At 34.3% G+C, this 22272-nt stretch overlaps 1 protein-coding gene across 2 annotated transcripts in view; it reads right to left on the bottom strand.

Annotated features, from left to right (window-relative positions):
* LOC114329331 (sodium-dependent dopamine transporter) overlaps window positions 1-22272 on the bottom strand; it is a 333781-nt gene that overhangs the window by 288012 nt on the left and 23497 nt on the right. The window contains exon 1 of one of the 2 annotated variants that reach the window (XM_028278388.2): window positions 17805-17864. The exons of the other annotated variant lie outside the window; for it this stretch is intronic. The gene's annotated coding sequence lies outside the window, so the exon portion shown is untranslated. Of the gene's footprint in view, window positions 1-17804; window positions 17865-22272 lie in introns of those variants that run through there. 2 annotated transcript variants of the gene reach the window in all.

The following is a 22272-nucleotide window of genomic DNA, read 5'->3' as shown; positions in this document are numbered from 1 at the left end:
GCTGAAAACTTCGAGATATTTCAAAACAGTAAGAAAACGCATCGAACATCCACCATTACAAGTGATGAAAAACTCGAGAAAATATTATATCTGATGCAAGAGATGAAAACAGAAATAAAAGATGAGATGAAATTAATAAGAGAAGACCAACAATCATATGCAATGGAAATGAAAAAGTTAAAAGAATAGAACGAGGAACTCAGAAAAGAAAATAAAGATATAAAAGCAGAATTAACACAAATAAAACAGAATATGGAATGGATCGATAAAGAAAAAAGGAAAAATAATATTGTCATAACCGGCCTGAATATTGATACAAGAAACCAAGCAGACCTCAAAATAGCCATGCAGAACTTTTTAAAAACCAATCTACAGCTAGAAATAAACGCCAGAACTGTAATAAAAATAGGAGAATCTCACTATCTCATCCAATTATATAATGGTGAAGACAAGCGAACAGTCATGGAAAACAAATATAAACTAAAAAACAAAAGAAATCAAAAAATCTTCCTAAACAATGACATGACGAAACAAGAGAGGAAAATACAAAAACAGCTCCGAGAATTTGCTAAAGACGGAAAAGAAAAGGGAAAAGAAGTAAAAATAGGATACAATAAAGTTACAATAAACGGGGAGGAGTGGAGATGGAATAGAGTAAACGAAAAAATTGAGAAATCTGCTCCAAAAAACTAAGGAAACAACAAACGAGGGGTAGTAAAGACGATGACGACAACGCAAAGACAACGAAATGGAATTCGGATAAAGAAAAAAAAGAAAAACATACAGAAGGAGAGGATAATCAACAAGAAAATGGACAAAAGGAAAAGGTCATTGAAAAAACAGCTAGCATGATTGATGTGGAAATGAAACAAGACACAAAAACTAGAATAAACGAAAATAACAACTTGAAAATTGGTACATGGAATTTAACATCCCTTAGAGGAAAGGAATGCGAATTAGTGCAAGAAATGCAAGAATTTAAAATGCAAATAATAGGTATTAGCGAAACAAAGAAATGTGGAAGAGGAAAAGAAAAAATATCAGAAAATTACACCATATATTACTCCGGGGTAGACAAAGAACTTAGAGCGAAAGAAGGAGTAGGCATATTAGTCACAGAGACAATAGAAAAAAGAATATCAGATTTCAAACCTATATCCTCGAGAATCATGTATATAAAAATAGAAATGGACGAGGAATGGTACATAGTGCAAATATATGCACCAACAGAAGGAACGGAAGAAGAAAAAATGGAAGATTTCTACAATGAACTACAGAATACCCTAGATGAGATACGAGAAAAATGTGAAAGAATAGTGTTAATGGGAGATTGGAATGCAAGGATAGGAAAAGATGAAAACAAAGGACTTGGGTGCATGGGAAGACATGGTGAAGAGATCCTAAACAGAAATGGAATTAAAATGATCAGATTCTGCCAGACAAACGACCTATTAATAGGAAACTCGTTTACACAGCAATTACTACAAGATAAATATACATTTGTAGCAGAAGGCAGAGATGCAAAAAGCATAATAGATTACGTAGTCTACACCCAAGAAATGAAAAAAAATATAAAACAAGTCTGGACAGAACAGAGAGCAGAGATCGGAACTGATCACAGACTGGTAATGGCAGAGATGACATGGCGAAAACCGGTACAACAAGAACAGATAGAATACAGCAGAATAGCAATAAAAAAGCTAAAAGATGAACAAAAGAAAAGGAGATACCAAGAAGAAACTGATAAGGAGTTCAAAATGGAGGAGAGAAAGAAAATAGAAATGGATATGGAGGAAAAATGGGAAAAATTTAAAGAAGTAATAATAAATCAGGCAGAAGAGATATGCGGAAATCTAACAGTCGGAAAGTTAAAGAAAAAGACGGAATGGTGGAATGCAGATATACAGGAAGGAGTGAGGAAAAAGAAAAAGGCATGGAAAAAATACAATCGCACAAGAGAGGATCAAGATAAAAAAGAATACCAAAAACACAGAAACATAGTGAAAGAACTAATAAGAAAGGGAAAAAAAGAGAGTTGGAAGAAGTTTGGTGAATCCCTAAACCAAAATTACAGAGACAACAACAGATGCTTCTGGAATAAAGTAAGGAGTCTAAGAGGAAAGAAAAGAAAAGAACTCAGAGGTGTAAAAGACAAACACAACAAACTAAAGACAAATACAACAGAAATACTAGAGGTGTGGAGAGAATATTATGAAGAGAAATATATGGGCGAGGAAAGTGAAGAAATAGAGACAGAGGGAACCATAGAACAGACAGCAGAGGACGAAAACCAAATGGAAGAAATAAGTACAGAAGAATTGGAAGAAGCGATAAGTAGAATAAAAATAGGAAAAGCGAGCGGAGCAGATAAAATTGATCCCGAAATGATAAAATGGATAGGGAAAGAAGGAAAGAAGTGGTTGCTGGAAATAATGAGAGAAGCATGGAGAACAAACAAAATGCCGAAAGAGTGGGAAGAAAACTTACTGATCCCAATTCACAAGAAAGGAGAAGAATCCAACTGTGGAAACTATAGAGATATATGCCTCTCATCAGCAGTGTTCAAGCTATATACGAGAATAATAGAAAGCAGATTAAGAACAGAGGTAGAAGAAAAACTTGAAGACGAACAAACAGCATTCAGAGCCCAAAGACAAACAGTTGACAACATAAGCATACTACGAAATATAATAGAAAAAAATAATGATCGGGGAACAAACATATATATAACCTTCATAGACCTTAAAGCAGCGTTCGACTCAGTAGACCGGAAAGTATTGTGGAATACTATGGAGGAGCTGGGAATACCGAGGAAACTATTAGAGATAATTAAAAGTACGTACAGTAGAGTGGTGGGAAAAGTACAAATGGGAGGTAGCAGATCACTAGAATTTAGGATGAACAAGGGAATAAAACAGGGAGATAGCCTAAGCCCACTCCTATTCGTCATAATTATGGATCAATTATTTAAAAATGTGAAAATAAGGACTAATCAATTAAAAACAATAATAGGCTACACACACCTAACACCAGTTATGATAGAAGGATTACTGTATGCGGACGACGTCGTTCTCATAGCAGACAACCCGAGAAAGATGCAACGACTAATTGATGTATGGACTGAGGAAATAGAGAAAATGAAATTAGAAATAAACATCAGCAAATGCAAGACGATGAAAATAGGTCAGCAGGAGCACGAGATTGGAGGTGAAACACGAGTGTTCTGTAGAGGACAAGAATTGGAGAGGGTGACGGCCTACGAGTACCTGGGAACGATAATATCAAATGACGAAAAGCTAGACCTAGAAATTGCAAATAGGACAAAGAAAGCTACGAAAATATACTATGCGATTAATAATACGATACTGGGAAAACGGAAAATCAGCCAGGAAACAAAAATACATGTATATAATACAATCACAGCACCAACTCTTCTATATGCAAGCGAGACATGGGTCACAAATAAGAGACATGAAAGTGCCATAAATGCAGCAGAAATGAAGCATCTGAGAAAAATAGCTGGAAAGACGAAGATGGACAGGGAAAGGAACGAAAACATCAGAAACGTGCTAAGCCAGGAACCAATAGAAAAAAAAATTGAAAAAAGAAAACTGAATTGGTTTGGACATATAACTAGGATGAACGAGAACAGACTAGTAAAGAAGGTGACAGATGCCAAAAGACAGGGGAAAAGAAGAAGGGGCAGACCTAGAAAGGGGTGGATGGAGCAAATCGAGGAAATCGGGACAAAGAGAGGGAAAACAGTGCAACAGATGAAGGAAATGGCAGGAGACCGGAAGGCGTGGAAGAAATGGGTAAAAGATGGATAGGTGGTACCAAAGTCCGACGCTCTTATAGGGCATAGGGACAACGAGAAGAAGAAGAAGAAGAAGAAGATAACAAAAATTAGTTTTTTGCTCTTCTTAAGAATTTTGCAATATGCGGTTGCGTCATTCTTCTTCTGAACCGGCGAATTTGTCCTCAAACAACTTCTTGGGCCGTTTCTATATATGCTTTGGGTAATAAGTTTTATAGTGGGGAGAAAGGTCAAAAACAGATTAATAATAGCATAGGAATGTTAAAGTCATAATAAATTGTATGAATAAAAAATATATATAGATAGAAAAGTAAGCCTAACTTTTGTTTTTATTATATCCCTATTATATGAGCATTCGAGAATTTGGTCAAGTTTGGAGCGCTGTAACACCTATATAAATAAATAGAATTAAACAAATTTATAGTGGAAATTGTTCGCTGAAAAACCCTCTACAAAATTGCTATAAGGTTATTTTATTTTAAAATGAACTGAAAAAAGTTATAACCTCCAAAAAATCTTGTTAAAATTTTTTTACATATTTTTGTTTATATCTTTTTTGTTGGTCACTTGACGATAAAAGTAATAGAAATAAAATTGTAGAAAATTTAATTTGCTACATTGGATGTTTAATTAGATTTTCCGTAGGGTTGGTAGTTTACGAGATATAGCGCGAAACCCCTTTGCACACTATAACAGTCCGTTAACTTTAATTATCTTTATAGTTATTTTATTTAAATTTTAATAACGGTTTGTCATTAAATTATACTTAAAAATAATAAGATCTAATTAAAATAAATCTTTGACTGACGTCATACTTAACTATTAGTTGGCACAAGTACTTCAGTTGGTATTAGACACCATTCGCTGTCATGTAAGTTTTGTTCTGTGGGGCTTCTCGTCTAACGACGGGAAATATTGGACACTTCGCTTGGTACGCTAGAACGGAAAAGTGGCGGATGACTGATTGAAAAGGACGGAAATTTTAATACAATAGTTCCAAGCTTTTATAAGTGATATTTAGTGGCAAATTGTTGGTGGTGTTTTGGAGAAGCTAGGAGACTAAGTTTTGGGAGATCCCGGAGGAATTGGAAGTCATGTCATCCGCCACTTGGGGGAAATCTTAAACTGTAACCAGTCCGTCAGCTCCCCTCACAACTGGGAGCAACCGTTCTACGCCAAGCCAGGTCATTTGGAGACCAGCCTGGAGAACCTCCCACATACCTACTTTGTATCCTGCCCTCTGCACCCCAGAAGGGCATCGGTATATTAATTGGTACAAGCTAGCACCATCCCTGTGCTAATTCGCCTACCAGGGATTTTGGAATCCGTAGCAAGGACACTCTCGGGGACCATATAGGGTTTGTTTTGGGACACTTGGTATCTGCTAGTGATTGTCACTTCCACTATTACACCACATTCATTTTTTGTATAAGACTCGGGACATTTATTTTGATGATTAAGTTTTATAGTTTATCGCACATATTTTGTTTCAATATTTAAGTTGCATATTGTTTTTATATATCTATAATAGTTGATAGTGTTCCCCAAACCAGTAAACTCTCTGGTCAAAGAGGTTTGAGCTCAGATCATCTTTTCCCCATATGAGATTCTCTTTACCTTTATATATTACCTGAAATTTACTTGTACCATTTATTTACTTAACTAACTTTATATTTTTAGTACTAACCTTGCTTGTCTCCACTTATCAATTTAAATTTATATACTTTTTCCTCTTAATTTGCTTAATTTATTAACTTATTCATCTAACTTTTATCTTTCTTTAGTCAATCATAATTATTTAACTTATTTGCTTAACTTTACTTAAATTCATTTAATCAATTTTTAATTATATCTTTGGACGCTATTCCCTTTGAATAGCTATCCATTTTACTTGTTATATTTTTTAGTGACTACGTGTCGAAGCAACTGATTTTTATATATCAAGTAGACCGTAGGTTCACCTTAATGAGGCTAGTGCCTATTTAACTCTTTGAGAGTTACGGAAATTATTCATTGTGAATAATCCTCCCTTAATTATATTCTGGTTCATTAGTTCTATAGGGTTTAACGTTGCTGTACGTATTGCAATCGTACAATTATTTGGTGAAGATTGTTATTTAACCTAGTATATGTAAGTTGGGGGTACGCTCCATATAAGAGCTACTCCGTTACTAATGTAACTATAGATTATATTTATATTACTATAGGTAATTATTTCCCATTGTCATTTTAGAGTTACATAGTTTGTATTTTTCTAACTCAGAGGTTGTCAAAAATCTAAGTAGTTATATTTAATAAATATTTATTTGTTTTTGTATATCAATTATTTTTTCCCATTTTTGAATTTAATATATTTAATATTTAACAGCAGTGTAAGATACCTGGAAGTTTGGTCCATCCCAACTTCTGGCGCCCATAATTCAGTCTATTGTATTTATCTCCTATATTCTTCTATTTTTATTATATTATTATATTTATTCGATCTATGTGATAAGCATCTCTTTTCATATTCATATTTCTTTTTCTAGTCATCATCCCTCTTTAGTTTGAGCTACTGTTCTTCGACAGGCATGAAAACGAGCCGTACCCATACTTGAGTGTCAAGTTGTTCTCTTGCGAGCCAATTCTATTTAGTTTGCCTCTGTCTTTCCATACTTCTATTATCAGTTCATCACCCTTCCTTCACTCATTTCATTCTTATCATTTTCGTTCTACAAATACTACTGCAAAGTAGTATTTTTGTTACAACACCATTTCCAAGATGGCGGCCGGGGGACAAGGGTGGCGACCCCAAAAACTTGAACTTAAGCTTCTACTGATTCTTCCCCCCCCCCCCACATTAAAGAAATAAAATTGACTCCTCTAACAAATGCAAGGTACGGCTTAAAAAATGTAACATTTTAATGGAGTAAATGCAGTGTTTTTATTTACAGCTTAAAAAAAAGAGATATTCGGATAATTCAAAAAACAAAATCTTAGGGATACTTCCAGGATAGTACCAAAGGAGTATGTCACAAAATCAGCCCTCCAATTTTTCTACAGAAATCTTTAAAACTAGGAGAAAATACAACGCTTCCATTCAGCCCCGTATAATGCCAACTAAGCAAAAAAATTTTGGTACCGGAATAATAGCAAACGACATGAAAACATGTACCTACAAACTGATGCAAGAATCTTGAAAATTTGGGGTACAAATACAGTAGACTCGCGATTATCCGAGTCTCGGTTATCCGAGCCCCTCGGTTAACGGAGGCAAAAGTCATAACAGGTGAGTTACAATTTTCAACCTTGACGTAACATCGCCGCCTCAAAATCAAAAAGAGGAATAAAGCTTATGCAAAATCAAAGATTTTTTAAACAGTAATATTGATAAGGTAAATGTTTTTATCTTTTATAGACAGTACTGTATTAATTTTGTCATTAAAACATCCACAGTTATGATTGTTTACTTGTTTTTCTATCAATATAACCAATCTCAGTGGTAACCGAGTTTTTCCGTATCCGAGGTAGTCACGGTCCCAGTTACCTCGGATAATCGCGAGTCTACTGTAATAAAGTTATAAATTGTCAAACTTAATCAAAAATTTTGGGTGGCGGAATTTTTTGCCGATGAGTGTAGTACATTATGTACATTTATATTATTATGCATGTATAATACTTGGCTCTACCCGAAAATCCCGACAGCCAAAATCCCGACAGCCACAATCCCGACGGCCAAAATCCCGACGGCCAAAATCCCGACACGCCAGAATCCCGACAGGCCAAAATCCCGACAGGCCAGCATCCCGACAGGTTTGATAAGTATCTGTTTCACATATAATTACATTTATTTCTTGTTTTTTGTTTATGGCCATATGGTTTTTATTTTTTGTTACTAATCAAATTTTTACTTATGCGAGGATTGTTGCATGTCGGGATCTTGGCCTGTCGGGATTCTGGCGTGTAGGGATTCTGGCGTGTCGGGATTCTGGCGTGTCGGGATTCTGGCGTGTCGGGATACCGGCATGTCGGTGTTTTGGCCGTCGGGATTTTGGCTGTCGGGATTTTGGGTGGCACCGATAATACTTATTTAATTTTAACACTTTATTTCATAAATCTATTCTTGCGGTGCTTCTATAAAACTTATTCTCCATTATTGTCTATTTTGTGCCAATTGTTTCATCTCATTCCATTGTAGTCCTCTCTTCGCCGCTTCTTCTCTGACTTTGTACTATGACTTTGTATACTTTTTTTTTGTTATTCTTCCGTTGTTCATTCGATAGATGTGACCTAGCAATCCTAATTGTCTTTCTGTTTTCAAATTCCATAGTATTTCTTTACCTTTAATTATTTCATTGAGCAATTCTTGAAACTTTTTTTTTGCCTTTCCATTCATATATTTTAACATACCTATAATTAATTGTCAAGAAAGAAATAAGAATAATCTAATTGAACTTTATGAAAAAATGTTTTCAAATTACCAGAAGGACAGAATAAGATTGGAGAAAATATGGAACCGTATCAAATATTAAACAATAACAAAAAATTTAAAAATAGATCACTTGGTACGGTGATCAAAAGGAGTAATGGAATGGGAACCTCCAGGAAGAAGGCGGAGTGGAAGACCAGTTACAGATCTCAGAGAAAAAGAGTGGAAGGATAGAAAGCTGCGTAGGTTTAAAATATCGAAGTCTTATCAAAGTAAAAGTCTTGAAAATGAAAAAATATCGAAGAAGAAGCAAGAAGAAGAAATATCAACTAAAGAGATCAAAGATAAGTTATTTAACCCGGGAGCAGTCGCGCCGTGAGAAAAAATCTCACATTTTGTACTTTTCCGTGATAACTTGATGAAACATTTTTCAACATTGCTTTTCACTCTTAAGTGCCTCGAGGAAGATCGTAGTAATGGGTTTTTTTTTTAATTTTTTTTTGTGGAATTTATGGCTTTGGTGAGAACTAATTAGCTTTAAAATTGTTGGAAATAGATATTTTTAACATAACAAGTAAATAAAAATATTATAAAATAGAAATTTGGTTTAAATTCGTATTTAAATTTATATTGTGAGATTTTTTCTCTACGCGTGACTACTTACGTTACAGAAGTGAGCGCGACTGCTCGCGGGAGCATACTGAATACCCAACAAGAATACAACAATAATTGACAATGATCCACCAGAACAAGAGGGTCATTTCGATTAACTAGAGTATTTTACCAATTTCCACAAAAACTCAGCCTAGGAATCCGGACCTAAAGAAACAACGACGACATCCGCAACGAATATGGAGAATGAATTAGGATACATGGAACATCCAAGGATATAAGTTTCCATTCTTACTGAAACAAAAAGAAAAGGTAAAAGTATAGAAGAAATTGATAATTTTATCCACATCTTCAGTGGCATGCAAAAACGTCAAAGAGCTGCCAAAGGAGTATTGATTATTAATAAGAGATATAAAAATAAAATAACAAATTGGGAAGAAGTAAACGAGAGAATTATAACCGACTGAAATATAAAATAACTAATTGGGAAGCAATAAACGAAGAATTGTAACTGTCAACTTAAACATCCATGGACATAGAACCACAGTAATAGATATAATATGCCCCTTCTGCAGACACAATAATAAACGAAACAGACGAGTTCCAACAACAGCTAGAAGATACGATTTCTAAAATCAAAGATGAACGGGAGATATTAATGATTGGCGACTTGAATGCAAGAACAGAAAGATGTAAAGACAACCTAATTGTTGCAAATTACGGTGAAGAAGTGACCAATGCTAATGGTGAAAGGCTCATTAGACTATGCCAATAATTTAACTTAAAAATTTTAAACGGCTTCTATCCCCACAAGTACCTACACAAGTTCACTAGGCATCAAGATACAAGACAACTACGATGGATTATAGACTATATTATAATAAAAAGCAAGAATCAGAATGAAAAATCCAAGACATAAGAGTGTACAGAGCTGTAGAATGCGGATCTGACTATTATCTACTAATATCTCAAGTCCAAATCTCCGTCAAACATGGAATAAATGAAATATCAAAATAGGATGATAAATAAATAATCTATATATATACACCATTTTTAGGCGTCAACGCCCTTCAGGTAGGGATCTATGAAGGAGTATCACCACGCCCTTATTCCTTGCTGTACCATTCCTCCATAGGCTGATCGGACACCTTAATTATTCGAACAATCCCTACATTCTATATAGAATTTTATAATATGACGTTGACCTTTTTACGATGTCCAGGCTGGGAATCGAACCTCCGTGCTGAGCGCCTCAGCCCACTAAGCCATCTAACCATGGAATAAATGAAATATCGAAAGAGGATAATACATAAATAATGAAATAGTTAAAATTTAAACTAAATAGGCTATATATTATATAATATAATATAACGAGGACTCAGTAGAAGGAGAATATCATGGCTGCGGAAGTTGAGAACATGGTTTAAGAAAACCTCAACGGAACTGTTTCCAGCAGCAGCGAGCAAGTTTATAATTGCCAATATGATTTCCAACATCAGAAACGGATAGGAACCAGAAGAAGAAGAAGACGAAGAAGAAGGCTATATGACAACAGCATCAGGTCCCTGTACCAAAACAGACTGGACCAAATACTTAATCAAATTAACTTAACAAAGTAACATTTGAGATTAAGGAACCATCCAGTGAAGCAATAGGTATGGGGGAGATAAGAAATACCAGGAAAAATAACAAGATAGGCTGGACAGATCAACTTGAACAACAGAAACCAATAAAACAACAGAATTATCGTAAATGGTTGAAATCACAAAACACATATGATAAAACCCAATACCGCGAAGAATTAACCAGATATAAAAAATGTTAACAAAGAATAAGAACGATACCTGAGAAGAGAGATGAAAGGAAGTTGAATGTTCCTTGGTGGAAGCAGATCCTCAGCAGCTTGGAGGTTCATTCGAAATTTAAGAAGTGATTACATAAATAATATAAACCTTCAAATTATTGATCTAAAGAAATTGAAAACCTACTACAAAGAAAAAGTAAATAACTACACTGGGTGCAAAATTAACCGGACACCTTCAAAATGGGTCATTCTTGATGTCTCGAATTTCCTAAACCTGTTGTCCGATTTAAGTGATTTAATATGTTATAGTCTTATTCTTTAACAATATCGCTGTAATAGCATTGTCGCTAAAGAGTTAAATTTTCATTGTATACCGGGTGTACCAATGAAACTGTGTTTTTATCTCAAATTTCCCATCACCCTGTGGAATATTCTAGCATGTACAAAATAATCAAATCAAAACTCAACCATAGTCTCATGATTTTTCAACATTGTGTTATTTGATTCATTCGCTTATGTTGGACCATAAAAAAGTTAGGTACTTTAACATTTAGCCATGTTTTCATCAATACAGGGTGTTTTTAAATAAGTATGGCAAACTTCAAGGGGTATTTCTAAATGAAAAAATAATGACAGTTTGCTTTATAAACCTATGTCCGCAAATGCTTTGTTTCTGAGATGTAGGGTGTTGAAATTTTTCTTACAAATTGACGATTTATTTATTGCTTTAAAACCGGTTGATATATGCATATGAAATTTGGTGGGTTTTAATAAGTTGTTATTGCACATTTTTTGACATACAATTAAGAATTTAATATTCACCATTGGCGCGCATGCGGGCAATATGAGCCGTTATTACCCGTATGCGCGCCAATGGTGAATATTAAATTCTTATATTCTTTCTTGTATGTCAAGAAATGTGCAATAACTACGTCGTCTTAAAACCCACCAAATTTCATTTGCATATCTCAACCGGTTTTAAAACAATAAATAAATCGTCAGTTTGTAAGAAAAATTCCAACACCCCCTATCTCGGAAACGAAGCATTTGCAGACATACTGTTTATAAAGCAAACTGCCATTATTTTTCATGCAGAATTATCCCTTAAAGTTTGCATTACTTATTTAAAAACATCCTGTATTGATGAAAATCATGGCTAATTGTTAAAGTACCTAACTTTTTTATGGTCTAATGTAAGCGAATGAATCAAAAACCAAAATGTTGAGAACACATGAGGCTATAGTTGGATGTTAATTTCAGTATTTTAGTATAAAAAACACAGTTTGATTGGTACACTCGGTATACAATGAAAATTTAACTCATTAGCAGCAATGCTATTACAGCGATATTGTTAAAGAATAAGGCTATAATATATTAAAATATCACTTAAATCGGACAACAGGTTTAGGAAATTCGAGACATCAAAAATGACCCATCTTTAAGGTGTCCGGTTAATTTTGCACCCCAGTGTATTTTTAATGAGAAATAAGCCACAATTTTACTAAAAAAATGATTTTATTAATGTTTCGACGTCCAAATCGGATGCCGTTGTCAAAATAAAAAAAATAATAATAAATTAAACAAAAATGTTGTTGCTTATTAAAAAATTCTTCTAATAATTTATTTAATCTGACTCATTTATATCGAAGTGGAAAATAATATTTTCATTTATTTAAAGAAGAAGTGGATAAGAATACATAAACACAGCACCTAAGCACAACAATTTTAATGGGCTATAGGTAGAATTAAATGATGAATTCGTTGAGAGAATGATAAAATTTAATCAGGAAAAAATAAAAAAGCTTGTGGCTCACAAGGAATCCTGCCGGAACTTATAAAAAAGGAAACTGCACAATTGATCAAAGTTTCTTACATTTTCTTACCTTAATTTTCAACAACTACACTAACGGAGAAAACATACCAGAAATTTGCAAAAAACGGGTGGATAACTCATAATAATAGTCTCCCGTTTTATACCACTGCACTAGCAGGGTAGTCTGCTATATCTAGGGCCTACGGTATACAAGGAAGGTAGCAGGGCCAGTATTACGCTTCAACCGCCCATTATTACCCCTGGTTTCACCCAAGGTACTCATTTTATTCAGGCTAAGTCGACCTGGAAAAATGTCTAGACGTTCTCGCCGGCGCGGCACTGGGAATCGAACCCCGGCCTACCTGCGTGGAAGTCAGACATACTACCGCCTGAGAGCTATCCGGGCCATCGGATGAATAACTCCAATATGTAAAAAAGGTAACAAGGAAGGATGCAAGAACTATCGCTGTATTACTGTAACCAGCACCTTCAGCACACTATATGGAAAACTTTAAAAACTCTAAAAGAAAATGAATATGCACCTTTAGAGATCGAACAACAAGCAGGATTCTGAGCAGGAAGATCCTGTATAAACCACATCTTCACGCTCAACCAACTCAAAAAAAGTAGTCAGAGACAGAGAAATACATCTACTATTAGTCAATCTAACGAAGGCATGTGATACCGTATCACTATATAAATTATGGCAAGTCCTGGAAAAATCACCTATAATTATATCTTTAGTAAATTTAGTAAAAACAACACTCAACCAAACATAAAAATCAACAATAGATTATGCCATAGCTTCATGGTGAATAAGGGACTACAACAGGGATGCATCTTATCGCCAACACTGTTTAAAATCTATATACATAAATGAGAACTTGAATAAATGGCGGAAATCATGTTCTGTCATGGGGATATAGCTAAACGACGACTTAATATTATATACACTAGATTTTACTGACGATCAGGTGGTGATTGCTCAGGATAAAAATGATATAAAATTTATGACAAACCGGCTGTTTAGATAATACTAAAAAATTGGAAGAACCCAAATATATGTGTATAGGAGGAGAGAAAAATGAGTTTCAAGTAACGAATGATATGGTTATCGAATCAAGCTCTGATTATGTGTATAGCTTGGAACGAGAATCCAATAATGTGGAAGGACAGAATTCGAAATAGAGTAAATAAAGTAATAGGAGATTTGAACTCACTACTTTGGTCAAAAACCATATCAAAAGAAAAGAAAACTTATCTATATAATAGCACCTTTCAAAGCGTGGTACTGTATGGATGTGAAACCTGGCAACTTCATAAGCGAACAGACCAGAAATTGCTCGCACTGGAAATGGACGTCTGGCCAAGATCGGCCTGCATTTCTAGAGTGTCACACATAACGAATGAACGAGTACGAGATATTATGAGTAGGAAACAAACATAATAGTAGAAATCCAAGAAAAACAACTTTGTTGGAATGACCATTTACAAAGAATGGAGTAACATCGACTCCTAAAGTTGTTAATGGAATGGCAACCCCCAAAAATAAGGAAAGGGGCAGACCAAAAACTACCTGGAAAAGTGAAATCCAAATCGTAGTTTTGAAAGAGATCTACGACAAGGAGATTGGACAGATCGACGCGGCTGTAAAATAGGAACGGGAAGGCGCAGGACGCTATAAACCGCTGTAAATTTGTGCTCACAACGAGGCGCCGCGCCGACCCTTACTCCCTGGTATCCCTCGTACTGCTCGTACCATACTATCGATCGCCAGATGCATTATTTTAAATGCGAGCGTTCACCAAAATGAAGAGTAGGATACTAAGCTCTAGGCTAGGATACGATGCGATGGTCTCCATAGTGAACGCACCCTTATATACCTAGGTATATATAATTACAAAATTTCAGTTTAATTACGAAGTTTCAATATGTACATGCGGAGTAATTCACAGAATAAATAAACAAGAATAAAATACCGCTAAACGCCGTAAAAATGAGTGGCGCATACAATATTCCAGCTACAAAAGATCTGATATGAATATTACGTGGCGCGAAAATGTATTTTCATTTTGATGCAAGACAGAATTCTAGTTTTATTTTAAAAGATTTTTTGATAATATTTGCTAAATTTGAAATAAACGCGCCACAAAAGAGTTACAAAATTCAAAATGTATCAAAGTTACTCTTTTGTGGCGCGTTATAGTTCAAATTGGGCAAATATTATGAAAACATTTTTTAAAATAAAACTAGAATTTTGTTTTGCATCAAAATGAAAATACATTTTCGCGCCACGTAATATTCATATCAGATCTTTTGTAGCTGGAATATTGTATGCGCCACTCATTTTTACGGCGTTTAGCAGTATTTTAATCTTGTATCAGGAGTTTTTCCAGTGGCGGCCCGTGAGGTAGTGCCATAGAGCCATGGCACTACCTTGCTAACTATCCATAAACATATTTTTTATGTTCAAAACTTTTTAATTCCTATTAATTTTTTTGTGTGTATTTCTTTTGATCTTCATAAATTATATAAAATATGGCAACTATGGGCGCAATACAATCCCTGCCGACAGCGGAGAGTATTCGACAGGAGAATCTCCTTCGCGCCGAAGTCAGTACTGGCACGAGCAAAGAGAGAAAGATTTTACGAGCATTATATGTAAGTGACAGAGAAAGAGCTATATTGGACTATAAGGGTCGATTTCTCATACCTGCGTTAATCTCTGGTTCAGTTGAACCAGGTTCACCCGTGATCTGTGGTTTTGTTTGAAATGCATTTCTCATTGCGCGTTCATGTCAGCGCTCGTTCTACAGCTTTCGAGAAATGCCAATAGATGGCAAAAGGTAAAAAACTGTCGCCATTTTGAACTACCATTTTTATGCTGTTTTTGAATAAAGTTAAATTTAAGTATTTATAGTCAAATAGTCATTTTAATAATTATAAATAAATATTATAAAAACAAAAATAATGTTATCGTTTATCGTTAGGCTTCATATAATAAAATAGGATATATTTATATTATGACAGCGTTTCGTGTTAATACAACGCATGCGTAGTCCATGGAATCATCTGAACTGAGTTCTGAAATCTTTGAACGGCCGAATTCCACCGTTCAAGCATCGTTCAAGTTTAAACTGCCATCGGTTGAACGTGAATTGAGAAAGACGATTTTGACTTTAAACTGACGTTTACTAGAAGTTCAGGTTAAACTGGAGTTGAACTCGATATGAGAAATTGGCCCTTAGTATACCTTAACATTAGAATCTCTGTGCCAGGCACGAGGGTATGAAGCCAGGTCTATTTATTTTGAGTTTCTTTACGTGCTGGTTTGACGCTTTTATTATGTATATTTTCTGTTAAAAAGTTTTTGTATTTATAATTAAACTTTTAGTGCATCATGATCGTGGGTATTTGATAATATTTTGATTATTTATTAAGTTTAATTTATTAATAATTGACAATAAAGATTAGTATTTTAAAAAATTTTTTGGTGGTTTTTCGCTAGAAAAAAAACTACAAATGTTATAAGGTGTTGTGGAGCTTTCGAGTTAGCTTTAAGAGGTCACGACGAAAAAGAAAATTCAGAAAATAGAGGTATATTTAAGGAGCTGGTCAATTTTAGCGCCGAATTAGACAAATACTTAATGGTTCATACTATTCAAAGTACCAGATCTAAAGGTCTACCTTCTCCGGACATTTAGTTGCTTCTAATTTATTTATGTCCGAGATGTTTTCTGCTTATAAGCATCAGTTCTCCGAATCATTTCTTAATGAACCATGGAGACAATTTTAATTTTTAAGCAAACTCGGTTTAAAACTGAATTAGAAGTAGGTACTGTATTAGCGAGACGAATTAAGTACTACCTCTGGGGCTGTTTCGCTATCAGTTTTATTGTAGAGGGAAGGTTTAAAAAGCACATTTGAAGAAACTATTAAACTTTTAAGTATTTTAGTTACCATTCCTATATCAACATCTGAAGCAGAACGCTGTTTTTCGATGTTTACATCGAAACCTAGTGCTTTAGGTATGCTATCTGCAGAAAAGCATTTTGTAAATTGTATTGATAATTTTAATTATAAAGTCATTGAAAACTTTGCAACCAAAAAATAGAAGAATGAACTTCATACATCGTAAACTTTAAAAGTGACATTACAAAAATTTGTGCATGTGTGTGAATAATGAAATAGTATTATTTTTATAAATTGGTAAATAGAGACTAAATCGTAATAACAATTTTCAAGCACTATCAGCAGTAAATGCTGGTGGTAGGTTAAGAGGTTTTTATTATTAATTAATTCACGGAACTGTTTTGATCAATGTTGGACAATTGCTTGGCACCTCAGATCAATAAACTTAAGATATAGATAAAAGTATCCGCGCATATTTTTTTTTTAGTTTTTGTTGTCAGTATACCTTTTTTTGACAATATCGTGAATCCGTCACTAAAAATTTTGGCGGCTGCCCGAGTTGTGGCACTACCTTCTTAAAGTGGTACGAGCCGCCACTGAGTTTTTCAAAGTTATTTATAAATTAAATGTATAAAGTTGAATGCAATGTTTCTCGATTACACGTTAAGCTTTATAAGTGGTCGCCTTTGTCGCCAAAATTTTCAAAGTTTAGTTTTTCAGTTTTTCGGCTATACTGAGACGTGTGTATGTCTGATCCTGACAGCTTAGACAGCATTTGAAACTCAACGCTATTGATTTGAAGCATTTACTGTTCTCCTGTCTCTTCTTGAACCGAAGATATATACCGCCAAAAAATATGCCGTTTTGTACTTACCAAGTCCTATAGCTGGCTTATGGGTAGTCAAAACTCACAAACTACACCGGTTCTGAATCGGCCCTCACCCCCTCTTCAAACACAGAAAAAAAATTCAGATCGGTTTAAATTTTCCACACACATACATACATACAATAAATACATACATACGAGTATCCACAAACATTTTCTCTTTTTTAAATAAAAATTAACTCATATTTCTGCGCTCGGAATCTTTTGAACAGTATAACCGATTTTCAAAATTAGACATGCGTTGGAAAGGTAATGATCGCTTCTATTAGTAGCCGCAAAGGTCGGTCTTAAATTTTCGAAGCTTTTGGGAGATTTGGGAACGAGAATGAAAAACAGATTGAAAATTTCTTGTATATATAGTGTCGCGTGTAGGGGGTGTAGGTGTGCGCCACTGGCGAGAACTGCCGTTCTCTGGTAATAAATGATAGAATGATACAATTACTGTTCTGTCAAATTTTAAATTTTTTTACCACCTTTTAGTTCTTGGAATATCAACTTATTCGATAATATTCTATGCTATAACAAATTGAGGGCAAATTTGACGTATCTTACTTATTTGTCCAGAAACTAAATCTCACTTAAAATACACCAAGTAACCGGCATCATTATAAGCCTAAACACAAAGACTAATTTTGTCAGACAACAAAGTTAATCCGAATATTCTTTTTAAGAATGTACCGGATGATGGTGGGCGCAAACTAGGTAAATTAATCCCAGTTGGTGATTAAAATTTACCAGTTACAAGTCTAAAAGTTCTTTAGAATAGTGTGTTTATTACGTAGTTGGCTTCTGGGTAAATCGACGAACAGATTTAAACGATTTTGTTTGTAAAATACAAAAGTGGCGAAAAAGATAATTTAAATGTACAATAATGAAGCACATTCAGTCATAAGAAGAATAAAAAGTGGTCACTGGGAACGTTTTTCGAAAGAACTGGAACATGATTTTTATGGCCTGTAAAAGAAAATATGACGCTTTATAAGAGGTCAAGGAACGGAGGTAAAAAACTAATAGAACCAAAACACATAACAAATGATACGTGGATTGACTATCTAAAAAAGCTCCATGTAGAGGACAAACAAATGACGCTAGAACTGGAAACACCAGAAATTACCACAAATGAAGATGTTAATATAAATACACAGGAAGTTCGAAAACCAATTAAAAAGCTGAAGAACAGAAAAGCTGCAGGTAAGGATGGAATACCAAACGAATTACTGAAATATTGTGAAGCAGCAATGACAGAACAATTATTAACAACATCATAAATCAAAATAAAATACCGGACAAATAGAGAATAAACAAACTGATTTTACTATTTAAAAAAGGAGAAAAAAGCAGTCGGAAAACTACAGAGGTATTAGGGTGCATCGAAAAAGGCGAAAAAAATTTTTTTTTGCGATGGAAAAGTAATACCTCGCAAAAGTTGCCCAATCAACTATTATAATTTTTTCGAAATTGGAAAATATCTTCTGCCCCCCCCCCCAAGACAATTAAAAATTTTGAAAAAATGTTAACAGATAAAAAAAATTTTTATTTCGAAACGAAAATGTAATAGCTCACAAAAGTTGCCTAACACACTATTTAGTAGTTTTGTAAAATTGCGTTGAAATAAAAAAATATTTTCTGCCCCCCACGGCAACTAATAATTAGAAAAAATACATTAATATGCAAATTTTTTTGTAAGAGAAATGTAATACCTTATATAACTTGAATAAATAAATTCGGTTTAAATTGGAAAATATTTTCTGGTTTCACAAGGCAATTAAAAACTTTACTTAACAAAAGTATACTAAAACATTCTTTTTATAACAAAATAGCCTAACTTATCCGTCTCCCTGACGTCACCCAAGTTTTTTAATACTAAAATAAATATAAAGCAAAGTACAAAATTAGGTATATAAATATTACAAAAAATATGGTAAAAGAAATCTATTCGAAGATGTCTTCCGATTTAGCATTAAAGTGAGACATAGTTTTTCTGGAATCAATTCGAGTTTTTATAAATCCATCCCTCGGATACGCTCCACAAACTGCTAGAGAAGCTTGTGTCACAAGCTTGACACATCGTTCTACACATTGTTTGTGGCAGTGATCTTTTTTAATCTCAATGTTAAAAGGGTCTAAGTTAGGATTCTTAATAAAATCTCGCAGATTGTCACTCGAAAATCTAGAGAATATAGGTGGTTCTGTAAGCTGTTATTCTTGTTAGTTAATTAACTCAAAGTAGTCGTTTGAATCAAATTTTTTATAGGAGAAAGTTTGAAGACCCTCACATTTTTTGATTTGGTCACTGGCAAACTTCTTTCTTCTAACAGCCGTATTACATCACCTTTAGCTCCAGTATTTACGACTGTTTCGTCACATGCAATAGCTGGATTTGATATTTTCTAATATACCAGAGAGCGGATACCCATATCCGAAATATTTCGACCCTGGTCCATGCACAAGTGTTATGTGTTCTTCCACGATCGATTGACCATAACACTTGGTACTGTTTTTTTACTTGAGCTAAAGTTTTGTCTTTGCGTCGGTAACTTTCTTCTTTTACCGTTGTTCTCTCTGATTATATTTGTTTTTGTTTTCCCTATCAATCGAGCTTATCACCATTTTTCTGGGACCTCTTCGATTTAATAGAAATTCGCGCTCATCCAGAGGCACTTTTTAGAATTTGCTACAAAGACAATTAATCAGAGTGTCACAATTGCGTGCTGCAAGATCGAAACGTGTAGTTTTAGTTTTGTTCTTTTTTTTTGAAAAATGGCTTTGGCACAGCCAATTAGCCAGACTTGTTTGTGATTGATTGCAGATTCATAGTCATAAATTTCTTATTTCATAACATAAGTACATACTACAATATTATTTTTAGATACATAGGTACATTGTGTTGCTTTTTTTTATTTTTTTTTAATTATTTTACTGTTTTTTTAATATATATTTTAATTTGTGCTAAACACTTTTTTTACTCTCTTTTTTATTTTTCTTCTCTTTTTTATTTTTGTTTCATTTTTTTTATTTTTTTTTATTTTTTTTTTTGTTATTATTTTACTATGTGTTTTTTATATATTTTTTTCTTTTTTTTAATTTTTTCAAACCACATTAACAAATTATGCCTAGTTAGTAGGTATATATTACATTTACAACTTGTATTTACATAATTTTTTTTTTTATTTAAGAAAGACAAAGTCGCATCCACCCGAAGGTTATTAGCGACATTTGTGTAACATTTGTAACAATATTAAATCAAAAATTGGTAAACATTAATTACAATTTGTAAACAATTAAACCTTTGGAGCAATAATTGGATTCCACGCACTAACACTTTATTTTTGAAATGAACTTTCATATCGCTAGCGACACTCCGACACTCTCTTTCTGATACATCATTAGTGATAGCGTTACGCGCACTAGTACTCTGCTTGTTCCTATATCCTTCTATGCCTATGTGAGATGGTATCCACAGGAAGATTCTTCTGAAACTTTCTTGAGCTTCCATTAGTTCGGCCTTGATTCTTTTCTCAATGGGGTGTTTGTGGTATATATTTTGCATAGCTTTGACTATGCTAAGAGAGTCGGAAAGGACTAGACAACAGGGGAGGTTTTTAATATTTACACGTTTGATGGCTTTAAACAAACCAAAGAGCTCTGCAGTATAGATGCTGGAATTTAGAGAAAGATGTTGGAGCATAGCTAGGCGATGGATAAATCCATCAATATTCTTTTGAAGTAGAAACTTAAATCTTAATGTTGACTTAATTGAGATGTGTCACTTTCCCAGTCCGATGCCTCCTCACTACCAAGGTATTTATGAATTTTTTTCCTTAAGGGCGTGATTTTGCGTTTTATAGATCTTTCCTTTAAATGGGGGTAAACTTCAATGAGCATCTCGGTTAAGGCTTCTAGGTCTGTGGTATATTCTTTAATCGTGGCTATATGATCTGTTGATCCCGTGATATTCGTTAGGAGCATGTCAAGTTGATCAAAGTTTAGAGGGAAAGGTAGAGGGTGATTTTCTATGAAGTTTTTGGCAGGGTCAAGTAAGAGAGAAAATGAGCGTTCAGAAGTGCTTGCTGAACTAATTTTAGCTTTTTTAGATTTTGCTTGGACTTTAGGCGGTGGAGAAATGTTACGTTCTTTTGAAGATGGGTCTGCTTCAGGTGAAATAATTTCATCAAAGTTACGTTTTGGTTGATTGATTATGTGACTGTCCTTATTTAATGCATCTACTTTGTTTGGTATCTCCGGGACATTAGAAATAGACATTTGTTCACACTGAGAAGGGTTTGTATCATTGGGTGCTTGCGAAGATATATTTGTTGCGCTGGATATCGATGCTTCATTGTTTTGGTTAGTGTTTAGTTGAGCTAGTGGTTCGGAGCACTGGGATGCAATGTGACCTGGCTTCTTGCATCTAAAGCAAACTAAACTGTCTTGAGAAATGAATATTCTATATATCGTGTTGTCAAAAACAAGAGTAAATGTCTCTGGTAGTGTTAGACTGTGAGAACTGATATAGATTTGTCTTCTAAAACTAAGGATGTGATTGTACTCAGGCATAGAAGCACTAATTTTGAGGAATGTCATGGGGGAGACAGGAACTATGCCGATTTTTTGTAACTCATTGATTAGCAAGTCGTGCGGTATTGAAGGACATACGCCGGAGAGCACAAGTCGTTCCGCTGGTGTAACTAACCTTCTCGCTCTGACAATTTCACCTTGTATTTCTATTTGACCATGATTATTCATAAAATCATCCACCATTTGTTTATTGGATAAATACATACATATGCGATTATTAGATAATCTAGAAGAGAAGATTATATTTTTCGGTTGAATTATATTTCCAAGCGGGAGAAGGTAGTCTTGAAGTTTGGTGTTTTCTAAGGCACTAAAGATAATTCCTTGGGACTTTAAAGGAAATTGCACTCCCGACGCTGCCAAAGAGTATGACTGTGGTGCGTTTATTTGACTTTGATGGTCTTGTATTGTAGAACTGTTGTGTGATTCCATGTTTGAACTA

Source organism: Diabrotica virgifera, chromosome 4 (assembly GCF_917563875.1).
Source record: "Diabrotica virgifera virgifera chromosome 4, PGI_DIABVI_V3a".
Taxonomy (NCBI): Eukaryota; Metazoa; Arthropoda; class Insecta; order Coleoptera; family Chrysomelidae; genus Diabrotica; species Diabrotica virgifera.
Note: the sequence above shows the minus strand (reverse complement) of the source record. Positions and strands in the feature narration are given on the sequence as shown.